Source organism: Danio rerio, chromosome 12 (genome assembly GCF_049306965.1).
Source record: "Danio rerio strain Tuebingen ecotype United States chromosome 12, GRCz12tu, whole genome shotgun sequence".
In the NCBI taxonomy this organism is placed as follows: Eukaryota; Metazoa; Chordata; class Actinopteri; order Cypriniformes; family Danionidae; genus Danio; species Danio rerio.
The window spans coordinates 44,034,532-44,051,742 of record NC_133187.1 but is presented as its reverse complement, the minus strand read 5'-3'; the positions used below and the strand labels follow the sequence as shown (position 1 = coordinate 44,051,742).

General features: G+C 36.6%; 1 long non-coding RNA gene across 1 annotated transcript; it reads left to right on the top strand.

Moving 5' to 3' along the window:
* The first annotated feature begins 10,433 nt into the window (after positions 1 to 10,433).
* Positions 10,434 to 12,321, top strand: LOC137496823 (uncharacterized). The gene is made up of 3 exons (XR_012387716.1): positions 10,434 to 10,480; positions 10,579 to 10,722; positions 12,062 to 12,321. It is a non-coding gene; the product is annotated as an uncharacterized lncRNA (long non-coding RNA).
* The last annotated feature ends 4,890 nt before the right edge of the window (positions 12,322 to 17,211 follow it).

Genomic DNA, 17,211 nt, shown 5'->3' with positions numbered 1-17,211 from the left:
AACAAACAAACTTGACTGGGAGGCACGACAAGGCAAGGCTGGACACAGCAGGACAGGTAAAAGTCGACAACATGTGATGACGAACTCGCACAGGACAGCAGACATGAGGGGTTTATAAACTGTAGGAAATTAACACACAAACAGATGAACATAATTAACTAATAATGGGTTAACAAGGAGGGTGGGACTAGACAATAGACGGGAGAGCGCATGACATAGAGTGACAACACAAGCCATGCCCTCACATAAAACAGGACCTGAACATGCAGCCAATGAGATAACTCATTTAACCGCATGTTCATGACGAAACGAGCACAATACTGAAGCACACGACAAAAGCACGTGACCACAATGTAAACACCGAGCCACGTGCTTTGACAAGAGACGCAAGACACGAGCACACAATAGATAAACACCTTACCGTGAGCTCACACATAAGCAACGCGCATGCTTTATCTCAGCGCCAACCAAAACTGAAACCAACTAGACGGAGATGCAGAGAATAAAGCAGCGCGATGCTGACAGAACAAACACAAACATTAGTACAAGAGCGACGCAGAGCGCGCGCGGCCACATCAAGCGGCAGCGCGCACATTCCACGTACACCCACGACGGCGCGCGCGCACACAGAGACAGAAACAGGACCAGACATGGGTAGTGTCAGAGCTCTGCCACCAAAACAAGAATTTACAAGACCAGAGTGGCAGAACCCTGACACTTGCGGTCTGTTCGTGATGTCCGAACTCCCGTTGTTGAGCGTGTGGTTCGCTGTTGTTCTTTGTTCCTCACGAGGTTGTAGTTTCAAGTTGAAGAGGCCAAAAGCATTCTGGGCGGTGAAATATCCGAGCGCGGTGTGATTAACCCTTTCCGTCTGGGTTTCTGCCTGCTTTCTTGGAGGTTTCTCAGTTTCTGAGGAAGTTGTAGAGAGGTTGAAGAAAGTTTCAAAACAGCGTGGTTCAGAGCAGAGAGGGGGGTTGCCCTGGGAGAGAGGTTGAACAGAGCGGGTGCGAAGAGAGATTTTTTTGAAGAGAGAGTTTGAACATAGAGAAGGGCGTAGCTCTTGGTCCCAAGCATATATAGGGCAGGTTCGGATCCACCCTCCATGGAAAGTTGACCAATTAGAAGCTAACTTACCCTGATAAACAAGGGACTAAGCTAAAGAAAAATGAATGAATGAATGAAGCAAGGAATATATTTATTAATAGACTTTTGTTAAAATAATATTTAGATGTTTGTTGGTGATTAGACGGGCCTTAGTCTGACTGCAGATTTACATACATAGGAAAATTAAGACCTGGCTTGATTGTGCTTTGGCAGAAGAATTTGGTTTGTGACACTAATTTATACATGAAAATCATGTTGCATGACAGATGAAACATATGACAGATTTATGACAGGTTTTTGTTTTCTTGGTAATGTCAAGTTGTCATGACAAAGACTGATTGTGACGCTGATGAGAGAGAGCTCTGAACTCATAAGATCCTCGAGCCTGGGGCTCTCTCCCGTTTGCAAGGCAAGAGGGGAGTTTGAGCTTAGGTAGATCTTGAGAACTCCTCTGCTGTAGTAGCTAATGAACAGATAGTGATTGTTCTTAAAAGGTAACTACTTAGTGGGAGCATGTCTATGGTGCCGATTTGGATCAGTCAGTTAACTTAAGTTGCATGTTTTTGGATGGTTGGACACAGAGGAACCTGGCAGAAACCCATGTGAGCATGCGGAGAATGTGTAAACTCTGCACAGAAACGTTGGCTTGCTTGGTAAGGACTAGAACCAGTGACATTCTTGCTGTGAGGCAACAGTGCTAACCACTGGAAAACCAAGAAAGCAGCGAAGAAACTCGACACAGAGGAACATTTACACCTCACTGCCAACTAGCATTTCGGAAGGGTTAATGCAGACCAACAGAGACAGCGCGCAGAAGTATAAAAGCACAGCCACGCGCGTTGCATGCGCCGTGGGTTACGAAGGTCACTTGACGCAGAAGTATAAATCAGGCTTAAGGCTTGAAACTCCAGGGCTGAAAAGGAGTTCAACTCTGGCCCTGGTCATAAGCGTGCGCACAGTCTCATTCAAATTCACAAATACACTTCATTAACCACACACACAGAGACATAACCTATATACTATATGATGCAGGCTAACTATGTTTATATATAACAACTTTAACTGTTAAAAGCTAATAGTTACTAGTTAATTACTAGTTAAGTAACTAATAAGGTTACGGTAATAAATAACCTTAACTTTTCGGAATCTGATTGTACTGCAGGTGGCACGGTACCTCAGTGGTTCGCACTGTTCAGCAAGAAGGTCGCTGGTTCGAGCCCCTCCTGGGTCAGTTGGCATTTCTGTGTGTAGTTTGCATGTTGCATGTGTTGAGTTTCCTCCGGGTGCTCCGGTTTCCCCCACAGTCCAAAGACATAGGTAAATTGAAAGAACTAAATTGTTCATTGTGTATGAGTGTGGGAGTTTCCCAGAACTGGGTTGCAGCTGGAAGGGTATTCGCTTTGTAAAACATATGGAATAGTTGGCGGTTGATTCCACTGTGGTGACCTCTAATAAATAAGGGACTAAGCTTAAGGAAATAAATAATCATCGCAATAATTATTGTGAAAAGCAATATACAAATAAACTTAGCATATGTTATTTAATGCTTATAAAGGTTTCATAACAGTCTCATGAACACCTCCTTTAAGTAAAATGTTACGTAAAGTTTTTTTTTTTTTTTTTTTTTTTAGGTTTTATTACAATTATAAAATGACAGATTGCCAATACAAAAAACAGTGTAGAGCCTTTAAATGCAGCTGTCCCTCCTGAAACATCACTGTGTTTACGTGGCCATAGTTTTGCAGATGTTCATAACAAATTTCTATCAAAGCTTGCCTGTCCCAGTAAGTGTTTGTTTTTCGTGAGGTAAAAACTCGTTTTTGGGCAATTAAACACAAAAAGAGGACAGTTCTGGGGAAATGTGTTTTGCGCAGATAACTGCTTCAGTGCTTTTCCATATCCCTTGCCACTTTGAACAAATTGCAGCCTGACTCTGTTTGGGAAAGGTAGGTGGCTTTGCCAGTCTACAGGCCCGTAACTACATTTCCCATTGTGTTCAGGAGCGCAGTCGATCTCTGAGTGGTCCTTGACTTTGAAGGCTCGGTGACACCTTTGCCATGCTGAAAGACAGGTTTGATAAATGCATCCATTAGCAGTGGGGAACAATGGGGAATTTTAGCCTGCGCAGTGATGAAAGAGAGAAAAGTGTGATTTGGTGTAATTATTAAAGTCAGAAGGGTAATAATGTTCATATGTGTTTGTGTACAGCACAGACTAGCATTCATTTCTGACAATCTACAAAAAGGGTCCATTGGTTAATAGTGCTTTACAACAAAAAATTACATTTTTTAAGTATAATCATTGTTATGCTGAGTTGAAACTGCATGATTTTCAAAGTAGTTTAGATTCAAAGATGTTTTCACACTGCATGATTATCTGGGCTAGCGTTTTGTCACGGCTTTTTTTACACTGCAAGATGGATTTTACAATAGGAAGAATTGCCGACAACTTTGTCCAAACAACGTCTCACAGCCAAAAACACGTAATCTATCTTTTTTTTATTAACTACATAACGAGAAAGAAGCCTTTATTGGGGTAGAAAATGTACACATTTGCTCACCTGGGTTTGAAGGGAACTAGCAATTTCTCCCCAACTTTCTTTTTTAACTTTCTGTATAAAACGTCAAACAGATCCGGGTGCTCCTGTCAAACCTCCATTAGTTTTTCTACATTTCTTGGGTCCAAATAAACCGAAAATGAGAGCTTTTACCTTCTCCCTCAGCCTCCCGCTGGCCTGCAGGTACACACACACACACACTAGTGAATGCTGCTCTCTCATTGGCTGTAGGCGATCGCTGATGTTATTTTCAGTCAAAACTCATTTCACTTGGCATGATTTGAATCGCCGACTGCTGCCGATATTTAGCACGCCAAATATCTTACAGACATCGTCTTTCAGATTGCGTCTTTGATAGTTCATATTAGGCCAGTACAATCTTAGACTCAATGCAAAAGACTCTCGAATGATCCAGATTTGCAATAACTACTGTCTGGATGAACGTTGTCCCAATTACTACATGGCCACTTCCCACTTTCATATTTCTAAAGCATTTATTTCATGTTAATTTGTGTTCACTAATTCTGATGTAAAGTGCATGAACTATTGTGAAATCTATTGTAAAATGTTATCATACTCATGCAGGCTGGTTTAAAATGGTAAATAATGTTTAAAACATATAATATTAAAATCTACATTGACCATGCAATACTGTGGGATATTTGTACATATTCAGCATACTTTAATAAACAGAAAGTTCAAAGGAACATTTGAGCATTTACATGTTTTGAAACAACATAAATGTCAGCCACTTTTGATCAATTCAATCCATCCTTACTGAATTTCTGTCAGTTCAAATAATCTACCGACCCCAAACCTTTGCATGCTCGTCAAATAAATAAATGAATCGCTTTTAAATTCATTCCCTTCCACTCAAATATTCCTGTTCATTCTGCTGATTCAACCTGGCACAGCGTGTTTGACCTCCAAAGACGAAGGTTGTTTTGATGTCAGTGTCAAAACAGGCTGTTTTCAGTTTTAAATGATTAAATACATACATTAAAAACACACTCTCACACATTCGGAATGGAGACTATTTAAATAGTTTAAATGTGTCATTTTATGCTTATTTAACAAGATGTCAAACGTCTTTGGAGTATCCAGAATGTGCCTCTGTAATTTCAGCTCAAAATACCTCAAGGAAAATGAACTATACTATGTTGTAAATGCCTGTTTTTAGGTGGAAGCACATTCCAAATGGAGACTATTTAAATCTAAATGGGTTGTTTTAAGCTATTATGTTAAAAAGACATAGGTGTACCCAGAATGTGTCTGTGTAGTTTCAGCTCAAAATACCTCAGAGACCATTAATTATCCTATGTTGTAGTATGTTTGGGTGGAAGCAAACACCATTTTTACATGTGTCTCTTTAAATGTAAATGATTTGCTGCTCTCCTCCCCCTCTACAGAATAGGGCGGAGCCTTTACAGCTTGTGCCTCAGTTGCTGTACAGAAACAAACAGAACATGTGCATGCATTTTAAATCTTCGTCAGTTTAAACTGCTGAAATGAAGTTTTCTGACCACACAAAACTGCCCATAACGCTGGATGTCAGATGGCTCATTGCATGAGCAATGTTTGAAACAAAGTTTTGTCAACATACAGAAAAAAACACACAAGTTCATCTAATGCTGGTTATGTCTGTGAATGTAAATAGCTGGCAAAGAAATTGCATGTGTTTCCATCTACATACTTTTATGCACGTTTTGGAATGTTTCATAAAAATACCTAATGGAATTAGATGCGCATAAATGTTGGAAATGGCCATTAAATAGGATATGCAAACAACTGAATAGACCTTTTTCATGGCTGCTGCATGGAGGGCGCCATAGCGACCAGCGTCTTCCGGTAGAATGCTAAAAACTTCCAACACAATCTCACGGCAATTCGTAACTTTTTCATTTAGTGGCTAATTCGTATGAATTCGTACGATCTAATTTGTACAATTTAGTACGATTTGCTTAACCCCCAATGACGGTTGGGGTTAGGGGTGGGGTCAGGTGCCACACCTCCTTTTTAAAATCGTACCATTTCGTACGACTGAACTCGTACGAATTCGTACGAATTAGCCACTAAACTGGCAAAACGTAAAATACTTACGTTTTCTCGTGAGATCAGGCTGAAACTTTCATTTACAACGTGTACAACTGGTAATTTGCGCTCCGAAAATGGGTTTCAATAACGTTTTTAATGGATAACAGAGTGTTTTTGTGACACACAACTTAGAAATCTGTCTGTTAAAGCCGTTATAATCTGTCACATGTGGTTTAAGCACCTCAAAAAAACGAGAAAAACTTTCTCCTAGTTCACGTGTCTGCCGTCAGAAAGTGTGTGCGTTCCCGGCCTGTCAGCTGTTAGCTCAGCAGCTCTTTAACACACACAGAGAGAGAGAGAGAGAGAGAGAGAGAGAGAGATGACCAAATAAAAGTCTGTTATTGATACTCTGCTGGCTGATTTGCTGTTCATTTTAATGGCGAGCCGTTTGTGTTTTATTTTGTGTGTTGTTTTTACCACGGTTTGTGTTTTTCTGTCATTTCGAAATGACACTAGCCTATATTTTCATGTTGTCACAGTTAAATCAGTGTGTCAGTGGCACAGCACAGGCTACGTGTGTGTGTCAAACTTTTTGGTGAATTACATTTGTTTGGGCTGGTTATATATTTGAAATAAAGAGAAAATGTTGACTTTAGCGATGACGAGGCTTCATTTAAACTGCAGAAGATGCCGTCTGACAACGAGGGGAAAATGCCTCACAGCAGCTGTTTTCCATCCTATTAGATCGCATTTCTTTAAATGATCAGTCCAGGAGATAGTGCTGATGGACAACAGCATTTGTTCAACGAGGATAAAAGCAGGTAAAATAGATTAAAACTATCGTTTCAAAGCTGTCCAAATGTGACTGTTTACACGCATCAGCTGCCGACCGGAAGTTCTTCGCATTCACCTTGCGCATACACGCAAAGCATAATGGGTAATTTTGCGTTCCAAGAAAAAGGTCTATAGGATAACGTAACCCACAAATCCTACTGCACGCAACCTGCTCTGAGCTGGGATCGAACCGTCGATTTTTTGTATGGGAGTCGGTTGCTCTAACAATGAGGCTAAAGACCATGACCTTCAGCATCTGTTGCTAAAACACCTTTTGAGGTCAGAGGAGTAAGGTTTACCTACATAGTACTTCACTAGCTGGTCTCTGTTACACTCATCCTCCTAAACCTCACTCCCTTCCCGGACGAGCCCCCATCGGTCCTACTGCACCCAACCTGCTCTGAGCTGGGATCGAACTGATGATTCTCTGTATGTGTGTTGGTTGCTCTAACAAGGAGGCTAAAAACCATTGCCTTTAGTATTTGTTGCTAGAACACCTTTTGAGGTCAGAGGAGTAGGGTTTACCTACATAGCACTTCGCTAGCTGGCCTCCGTTACACTCACCCTCCTAAACCTCACTCCCATCCTGGACGAGCCCCCATTTGTAACCCTCTGGTCCAACTGCACCCAACTTCTTCTGAGCAGGGATTGAACTGCCAATTCTTCGTATGGAAGATGGTTGCTCTAACAGAAAGGTTGAAGACGAAGGCTTCTAGCATTTATTGCTAGAGCAATTTTTGCTTTTTGAGGTCAGAGAAGTGAAGTTTACCTGCATAGCACTTCGCTAGCTGATCTCCATTACAATAAACCTTATATTTGACAAAAAGCTACAGAAAAAATCCACCATGCACCTCAAAAAAAGTTGTGATTTTGTTTTAACTGATCTGTAGTAGCATTGGGAGAATGTGTGAACTCTGCACAGAAAAGTCGGATGGCTTGATAAGGACTAGAATCAGTGACGTTCTTGCTGTAAGTGTCACGATTAAAGGTTGAAATGGGAACAAAAGGTGTTGAATCCAAGTGCAGTTTTATTAAGAGATCATGCAGCAAACAGAAAAACAAGGTGTCCGACGTTCAAAATAACAAAGTAACAAATAAACAACAATACAAGAAACTATGACAGGAATCAGGATCAGGAACAAGGCTTAGGAAACAACAAACTTGCTAAACAAGACTTACTAGATAATGAAGACAAGAAAGACAAATGACCCAGTAACAAACAATGGGTAAATGGTTGTATAAATAGTCCAGGAAATCAACAGGAAACGGGAACAGCTGTGAAGGGCCAATCAGTGTAAGTGATACTGGGTATGTATGGACTTGTAGTTCTTTTACCACTGTAGTTCGCTGAGAGTGCTGCTGAACTACAGTGGCATCTGGTGGACACAGACAGTCATGACAGTGAGGAAACAGTGCTAACCACTAGGCCACCGTTCCACACATCTAGAAAAGGAGGAGGAGCAAAAGTGTAATGGGGGATTCTTTAAAACGAAGATGGCTGTTATATGGAACTTAGGGTATAGTGGCTTAGGAATTGTCTGATTGCTGAATCATAAGCATGTGATCCTCTTTAAATCAGTTTATAAATAAACTTTACTTAGTTCATCCAATTCACCTATAGTGCATGTCTTTGGACTGTGGGGGAGACCCACGCCAACACGGGGAGAACATGCAAACTCCACACAGAAATGCCAACTGGCCTAACCAGGACGCAAAGCAGTGCCTTGCTTGCTGTGAAGGGACAGTGCTAACCAGTGAGCCACTGTTACGTGGGTCTGTGTTATTTAATTAATCTATTTATTTATTGCCGGTTTTGTGCTTGCGATCCAGTTCTAGGAGGAGTGTTTCACCCGGCTTATCCAGGATTGGATGATGCCCGTGACGTCACTGGGGATTCCCACTATATAACGCTGATAGCAATGGCGTCTCTGTCTCTCTCTCTCTCTATCTTGCAGTCTCTCGCCCTCCCTCAGCTCGGTGGTGGCTTGCGCTCAGGCGGTCTGGCTGGCGGTGCTCCGCAAGCCCGGCGATCATTCATCCAGATGCCGCTCCATTTAGTGTTCTGTTCCTGTTAATCTTTTGATTCTTAGTTTGTAATGTGCTAACTTTTGTTTATTTTGATACTTTGTTTAGTAGCAGGTAGGGGTTTATTTTTCATAGTCACTTTTGTTATTTATTTAGTATAGCAAAGGTAATCAGTGGCCCGGAAGACTCACCTATTTTTATTTCTTTCATGGGAGGTAAGATCTGTCCATTTAAAGCAGTATAGTCAGAGACCTGTTTACCCAACACGTTCTCACTCCCAACTCGTCACATACTGACGCTTGGTCAGGAACCCTCGGCGTCAGTTATTGACGCACAGGGTACCCCTTTAGCGTCATATTTAGACGTGCAGGGATTCCCTATAGAATCTGTGCCTGAGCCTGAGGCGTCATATGGAGACGCTGGAGGCTCGTATAATTACCAATAGATGTCAACGCAATTTTTAAAACCTGATTTACGCCTATTATCTTAGTTTTCTTATTTTAAAAATATGTAATTTTTATTTTGTTCATGAAAAGCGTCTGTAAACGGGGTCGAAACTACTGTATGAATAAACTTCGGCCCACGTGACATCCCTTCACGGTGAGTTTAACGCCGCTCTGCTATTGGTCAAACTGCATCAGCGGTGAGTTCTCAGATGAGTTCAACTGTCAACATTAAATATTACGTTAATGCTGCATAATATATTTTTATTGGAGATTAGTTGGTGTTTATAAATATATTATCATTTACTTTATATTTAATGAGTGAAAATATATTCGGTTGTCCAGTTTAGGGTAACTATGCCTAATAAAACTTTGATTCATTCATATTATTTATTATTTTTTTACTTTAAAAAAATATTAAATTTCAAGTACTAAGTTTAAAAATGTTTTCGGCTGATATTTTTCATTTTAAATTATTTATTAAAGTTGGGGTCATTGTATGTGGCGATCTATTTTTTACAGTCTATGCTCGCTATCCCAAGGTTCATTGCGATCCCAAGGTTCACTGCGGTTTCCACAAGGTAAGTAAAAAGTAAACAAATAAACACGATTTGTTGATAAAGCATGTACTGTGAACTAGCGACGTTATCTAATTACATCAAGTTAATTTATTAAAAACATATTTTTCTCACATATAACGTTGGTCATGCATTAGAACAATATATACATTTTAAGATAAGGAACAGTGTAACCAGATTGTTGTTTTCCACAAAAACAAAATCTATATATAATATGCAATATGCAACTCTAATAATACAAATGTATTCGTAATTGTTTCAATATTAAAGAACATCAAGTGTTTCCAAAGGTTTATTGTAAAAACAATTATTTTCCATGCCTTAAAACACACACACACACACACACACACACACACACACACACACACACATATATATATATATATATATATATATATATATATATATATATATATATATATATATATATATATATATATAGCATAACAAAAGCTCAAGTATAACTTAAGCTGATGTATGTCACACAATGAATATCATACACTATTACCAGTACAATTTGGCCTTTACCAATTTATTTAATAAAAGAAAGAATCTATCATCTCTAAATTGTGGTAAAGAGGCACAACAAGCTGTCTTCTTTTCAAATATTATGTCAGTCAGGATGGTAATGGTAAAATTCAAGGATTACCTTGCACCTTCTCAGAAATTTACCATTGATCATATGTATTACAAGTGGCTGGATTGTTTTTAACACAAGCAACGTTTTTTTAAATCATTATCTTAAAGAGATTAAGGCTCATTTTGGACTACACTTACATTACTTTACAACTGCTTAATGCAGTACTGATGTATCTAGTAGTTTAGTGGGTTTAACTAATGTCACATCTGTTTTTATTCATTTCAGATGCAGAAACTTTTGTCATATGAATTCATCTTGACTAAGGGTAATGTTTTTGTTCAGAATTAATCATTATTTAAAATCATTGTATTTTCTTTGTTATTATGTACAGATTTTAAAAGAATGTACTTTCTTTTAATAAAGAACTCTTCACAGCACTGCAGCTAAACAGTCACAACCTCACAGAGCTGCACAACTGCCCCACTCAGATCAGTGTTGAAGCTGGAACCTCATCTTGTGTACAGCAAAGGCAGAGCTGAAAATTCACTGTTTGTCTTGTATTGTGTGGTAAGTCATAGTTTTATTAATTTTTTTATTTTATTGCAACACTAAGTAGTCCATTCTGTGGCCAATATGATATAAAGGGCCTAAAATGGGACTGATGTGATCATTGTTTTGATTTCTAGATAAGTACTCATGGGGCTACACATGCAGCTGAAGTTAGCTTCATTGAGTAGGACATTTCTTTCAGTATACTCTTAAAGAGATTCACCCAAAAATGAAAATTCTGTCATTATTGACTCATCCTTCACTTGTTCCAAATATGTCTGACTTGCTTACTTCAGTTAAACACAAAAAAATTATATTTTAAAGAAAGATGAAAACCTGCAAACATTAACTTCCATAGTATTTGTTTTTTTCCTACTATGTATGTCAATGTTTTCAGCTTTTCAGCTTTCTTCAAAAAACTTCCTTCATGTTCAACACAAAGTAACTTGGAAGTTTTTTAAAAAGGTTTACAACAACTTAAAGGAGAGTAAATAGTGAACTGTTCCTTTAACCCAATCTAGTTGACTTTACTAGAAAATTGTATAGAAACCCAGTGGCTTAAACCCCTTACATTTTATACAAGGTACAACTTAACAGCCATACTTGAATTAAAATATTACTGTAAGTTCAAGAAGATTGTAAAGGTTATTGGTTAATTTAAAGTGGGCTGTTTAGTTTCACCTTGTGTAAAAACATAAAGGATTTAAGGCAACATGTTTCTATGCAGTTTTCTAATAAAGTCAACTAGTTTGGGTTAAGAGTGTAATGGGTTACAGTAATAGCAGTGAATCATGCAGGCATAAAATAAATGTTTAGCCATGTAAAACAATAAGCTTGTTATAATTTAGAAATATTTTAGGGTGAAGCACAGTATGCTGTTGTAGTTTTCTTATATAATTGATGAGTCAAACATGAGATGTGTTTTAAATTGCAAGACGTGAATTAATAATATGTTCATCAAGATTCAAATCTTGCATCTTATATTTTTTAAGGTTTTGGCCCAATAATACCCATATTCTGCTATTTAAAAAATCATGCTGGAATTTGTGTCAGCATTCCCTTCAATGAAAACTACAACAGTGGACATCAGTGGTGATAAAAATGTATGTGAAGGATAAGGGTGTTCATAATGAGAAGTGCAGTTACTATCCTGATCTCTGAGTTTGTAGAACTGACAGATCTGCTTGGAATAAATGGAAACATGCTGGAAATGTTTAACCTATTATACAGTTAATTCAAGAGTGCCAGGTTTAATGACACTTTACATATATAAATAAATATCACTGAACTTTCTAAATGAAACCTAACGCTCATTCTTTGTTCAGTAATGATGTTGTGCACTTCTAATACTTTACAGTGGCAAAACCTGGAATAACACATGGGAGCCCTCCAGGAATTCCTGACACTTTACGCCCAAGTCTCCTCATGCTAACCGGATTGCAATATGACAGTCTAGTCAGCATAAACACCTGGACTCACCAAGCACACTTTGGTTCTCAGTGTTTTGTAAAAATAGTTTTTGCTATTCTTCAGTAAATACTTGAATATGTTTTGAACTTATTCTACTTTTGATGTTTAAGTTCAGAAAGTTGTTATTATAAACATAATTTGCATTTGTCATGAACTTGACTTCTTGTTGTTGTGAAAGCTGTTTATTATGATGGCATTTCCAAAGGCATCATTTGAAAAGATTTTTTGCAGTGCAGTTTTACTTGAGCTTGACATACCAGATGTATGACATGAATAAATATCACAAAATAAATATAATAATAATAATACAAAATATACATTTCCTTCAATTATAATTGTTTTTAATCATTTATATATGTATGGTAATATATTATTGCATTAAAAACTTATAAAATATATATTTTTGGTTAAAATATATATTTTTGCATTTTTGTGTGATTTTTATTATTTATTTTATTTGTGGCATTATAAATAAATTATAAATGTTTCACTAAAAATGTATTGTGTTTATTTGCATACTCATTTACAATGAACTACTATTTATACTATTTAATGGGCACTATATTTGTCATTTAAGTTTGACATATATTTATATTTGTATACCTACATGATGCAGGGTTTAGTTACAGCAAATGCTTGAAATGTTTTCAAAAAATTAAGCTTTTTTATTATTTTATTATTCGTTTCAAATTAAGTATACTGCCTATGATCTGGTTTTACTATGATCATTTTGCACATCAGGTTACCCCCACAAAGTAATCTCACGGTAAATATACATTTGTATTTTTAATAAGACAATAAATAACATGTAATATTAATACACATTTTGATATTTAAGTTATATTATAAGGTTATAATCAACCTTCAGCCGGAAGATTACCAAATAGAGACAAAGTGTGACGTAGATTGCGACGTTGTGATTGGACTATAACTTCAAAGCCAAATTAAAAGATCCTTCGTGTTGCTAACTATGTTTTGCTAACTTTGCCACTTTACTAACAGTGTCCTTTATCAATGAGTTATCGCTGTGTTTTAAATAGTTAACGATTAACCAAGATCGTAACCCTAAACTTAACCCTAACTACACCTTTCAAGGAACTACAATTTGTAGCGCCATGTCTTTCCCCTCCCATCTATACAGCGACAAAGGATTGTGGGTAATGTAGTTTAAAGCCTTTTTGTAATAAAATGGAACAGATACAAATTTTAATGAACTAAAGACTATCTGAATAAGGTCATTGTGCATATATTTATGACATATATGAAAGCCAGGCATAAATTTGTTATTTTACAATGAGTATTTTTTAAACAGCTTTTATTGACTTGATCAGTACATATCAGACTATTATATCCAACATTATTTATTGAACATAGCATAGGTAATAGTCTTGCTGATATTCTCTCACTCATTTCTCGTTTGAAATGTGAATACTTTTTCCTTTTCTACGGGGCTCTACTCATCCCCTTTGAGTAAAAGGGCAGTTAACCTATGTAGATGTATTATCTTCAACATGGACAAGAAATTGTATTGTCACATGTACAGTTGTGGTAAAAAAAAAAAAAAAGCTGTAAAAATAAGCTAAACATTAGTATCCTCTTTAATTACAAGTTATTAGCAATAGTGATTATGTTCATCACAAATATTATGAGTTCAGAATAATATGTGTGGATGTAATTCTGTAAGTGTGTTTCATTAATGGTCATCATGTGATGTTTAATTGTTTTCACTTTATTTGAAATATGGATAAAAGCTCTTTTAAAATATGTAAATGTTTATAAATAAAACCTTTTTAAAGACATGTATTTGTTTAAAAACCAGTCTTTATCTGATTATTTTTACTTTCTAAATCTTCAACTGTTCGTGTAACAGTATGTTTTGATGACAATGGATGAACTTGTGTTTAATAATGATTCCACATAATGTCTTTGTCCTGCATGTGGGTTAATTTGTTAATTGTTTTCTTTATGATCAAATGATTGTAAGATTTGCTGCATTGTAAGAATCATGAAAATATTGAGAAATGAGGTAACAATGATGAAAAGATATCCTTTCAAATGCTGCGAATAGTTCAAACCTCCAAATGATTAAAAATACATAGCCATTAACCAACAAAATAAAAATGCAAACATTTAAATTATCTAAACTAGAAGTAAAATAGTTCTGTGCTGTATTTATAAGTTACTGTGTAGTTCTATGTCTACCAAAAATACATATTTCAATACATATTTTATTTTCATTCATTCATTTTCTTTTTGGCTTAGTCCCTTTATTAACCAGGGGTCGCCACAGTGCTATGAACCGCCAACTTTTCCAGCATGTTTTTATGCAGCAGATGCTCTTCCAGCCGCAATCCATCTCTTGGAAAATATTTTATTTTTTATCTTGCATTCAATAAAACATTATACAAAGTTAATTTTTATTTTCAGAATAACAACAGTCGCACTGTTATCTCACAACAAGTGCAGCAGTTTTTTGTTAGACATTCTAACAAATTAATACAAATGTTTCAAAGGACAAAAATAAAAGGAGATTAATTTTTTTTTTTTTTAGAAAAATCCATGAGGACCAAATGGATCCATCAGATCTTTGATGTAAATCATAGGTTAATTTTTCCAGAGGTAGAAGTGTGGTTGCCTGACTCAGCCACATATTGACTGGAGGTATCTGAGCAGTTGACCATAATAATGTACATTTTTTGCCCAAGTATATGCAAAAATTAAATTTATCATAAAAATGTATCATAAAATTAATATTTTAAAAGCTCTTAATGTCACTTAATGTAATAATTTCATTTTAATATAGAGTTCCTTAAATCGTTATATGTTGTAAGCAGTTAGGCATACAATAATGCTCTTAATTTACAACACTGATTGATTTTAGAGGAATGCTTACATACTGTACATATCTATGTATTTAAAAAAAAAAGACAATTTGGTTATAGATGATGACAATTTTATTTAATTTTTTACAGATTTTATTACATGCTTTAGATTCAGGGTTAAGGTCATCCTCTTCTGGATTACAGTAAAAGAAAATCCACAGTCAATGTCATACTCATCAGCTGGAGCTTTATTTAAAAAAAATCTATGTTCTCTGCTCCAGCCAAAACTTGCAGGTACCTTGCAGGTCTCTAGATTGCACCATCGTATTGTTGTTTATTTCTCAGTTATTTTGTTGCTTTTTGAGAATGATGATCCATAGACCTTTTAACCCCTCTTCGTTAAGGCCACATGTCGAATCTTAAAAGAAGAACACAACAACATAAAAATATATTAATATTCTTTGGACTGGGTAACCTTATGCTTATGTCTGTGCCAAAAAATACAAATACATACCAGTACATTTCAGTAGCAAACAAGCAAGAAAGTTCTTTGAAAGAACCAGGATGAGTTGAAAGGTATTTATAGTGGTTGACCATCTCTGCCACAAGAATCCACTGCTTCTCCTGAAGAATCCTGACTAGCAGGATGATGTTGAACACCCTCCTCTTTGTTGCTGGGTCAGCAGAGTCTGAAATATATTTATGAAAAGAAAGTTGTATAACAAGGATTATACGTCAACTTTTAAAGAATCAACACTGACAGAAGTCTAGTGTACATACCATGCAATATGACGAAGACATCCATATCACTTCTGTTGTTTGTTGTTTTTGCTTCTGCTACTGAAAAAAAAAATGACAGTAATAGTAACACAATTTTTCATGACTACATGTAATATTAATAAGAATTTCCTCACCCTCTGCCCACTCCTCTACATCACAGACCAAAGTCTTCCAATTGGTTTCCAGTCACTGCCAGTTTCATGGATTCTGTTTTGCAACTTGCTTTGCAGAGCTGCTGCGGTCTACAATGATAAGCAATCAAAAAATCACAATACTATTTAAATAGGTTACTGAACAACTAAAACAAATTCAACTGGATATTGTTACCTTCTGATATCAACAGGTCAGCGAGATGGCCAAATTGTTGAATATCTGCTAATTCCAGCACATGACCATGAGAGTTACAGTAGCATGTCTGGTCACTGCAATCCTATAGAAGAAATATTGCACTGTTCAACCTCCTTCCCAAAAGTAAAACCAGGCATATCCTGGTATGCCTCACTCCATTTCACCTGGTTAACATATACAAACAAACAAACAAACAAACAAATAAATAAATAAGTAAACCAATAGGTTTTGGCATTTACTTGTAGATCAGTTTAAGACAATCACATAGTTCATCTATCTCAGATATAAACTCATGTGATTAGGCATGAAACACACTAAAATCATGGGCTTAAAGATGGTGCTGAAACTTTGGACAGCTTTTTGCAACTCTTTGGAGGTAGTGTCATTAGTTGATGTAGTCCACAAATCTTCCTGTCAATTCTTAATCCTTAGCTGTAAATAAACCTTCAAAAATGCCAGTGTTTGAAAAAGGAATGAAACAGTACAGAACAAGTGCATAACAGTTTCTATCTTCTAATCTAATTTTCTTAGGTGAACATCACAGAGCTGTTTTCTTGTTAATTTAGTTTCAACACATACAGTTTAAAGTACCTCGTGCATTCTTGAAATGGTTATGCTTATGGTTCATATCTACTTAAATTGGCAGTATATCTAGTGTGGAAGCAGGACAGATAAAGGGCTCTTCCTTGCAAATACTATCCACCTTGTATTGCACAGACTCCCACTCAAGAATATCTCAGAAAAATGTCTGCTGAGATCTTAGCAGTCCATTAAAAATAATTATACCAACATCTTTTCCACCAATGGAAAGAATATAAAAATACTTTAGGATATATTAATACTTGCATGACCAAATCTGAGATAAAAAAGGCCATCAGTATGCCTTAGTTTAAATAAAACCAAAATTTTACTCTAGCCCACTGTCACCTAGGTCTACAGATACAGGGACTAATGGAAACAATGAAGTACACACTGACAGTCACTGGAGCAAGGCCCTCTCACAGTTGGGAAGATTGGAGTTCCTATGAGCTGTACCAGATAAAAACAACAAAAAAATGTACATTTATAACATTTCTAACTTATCCTA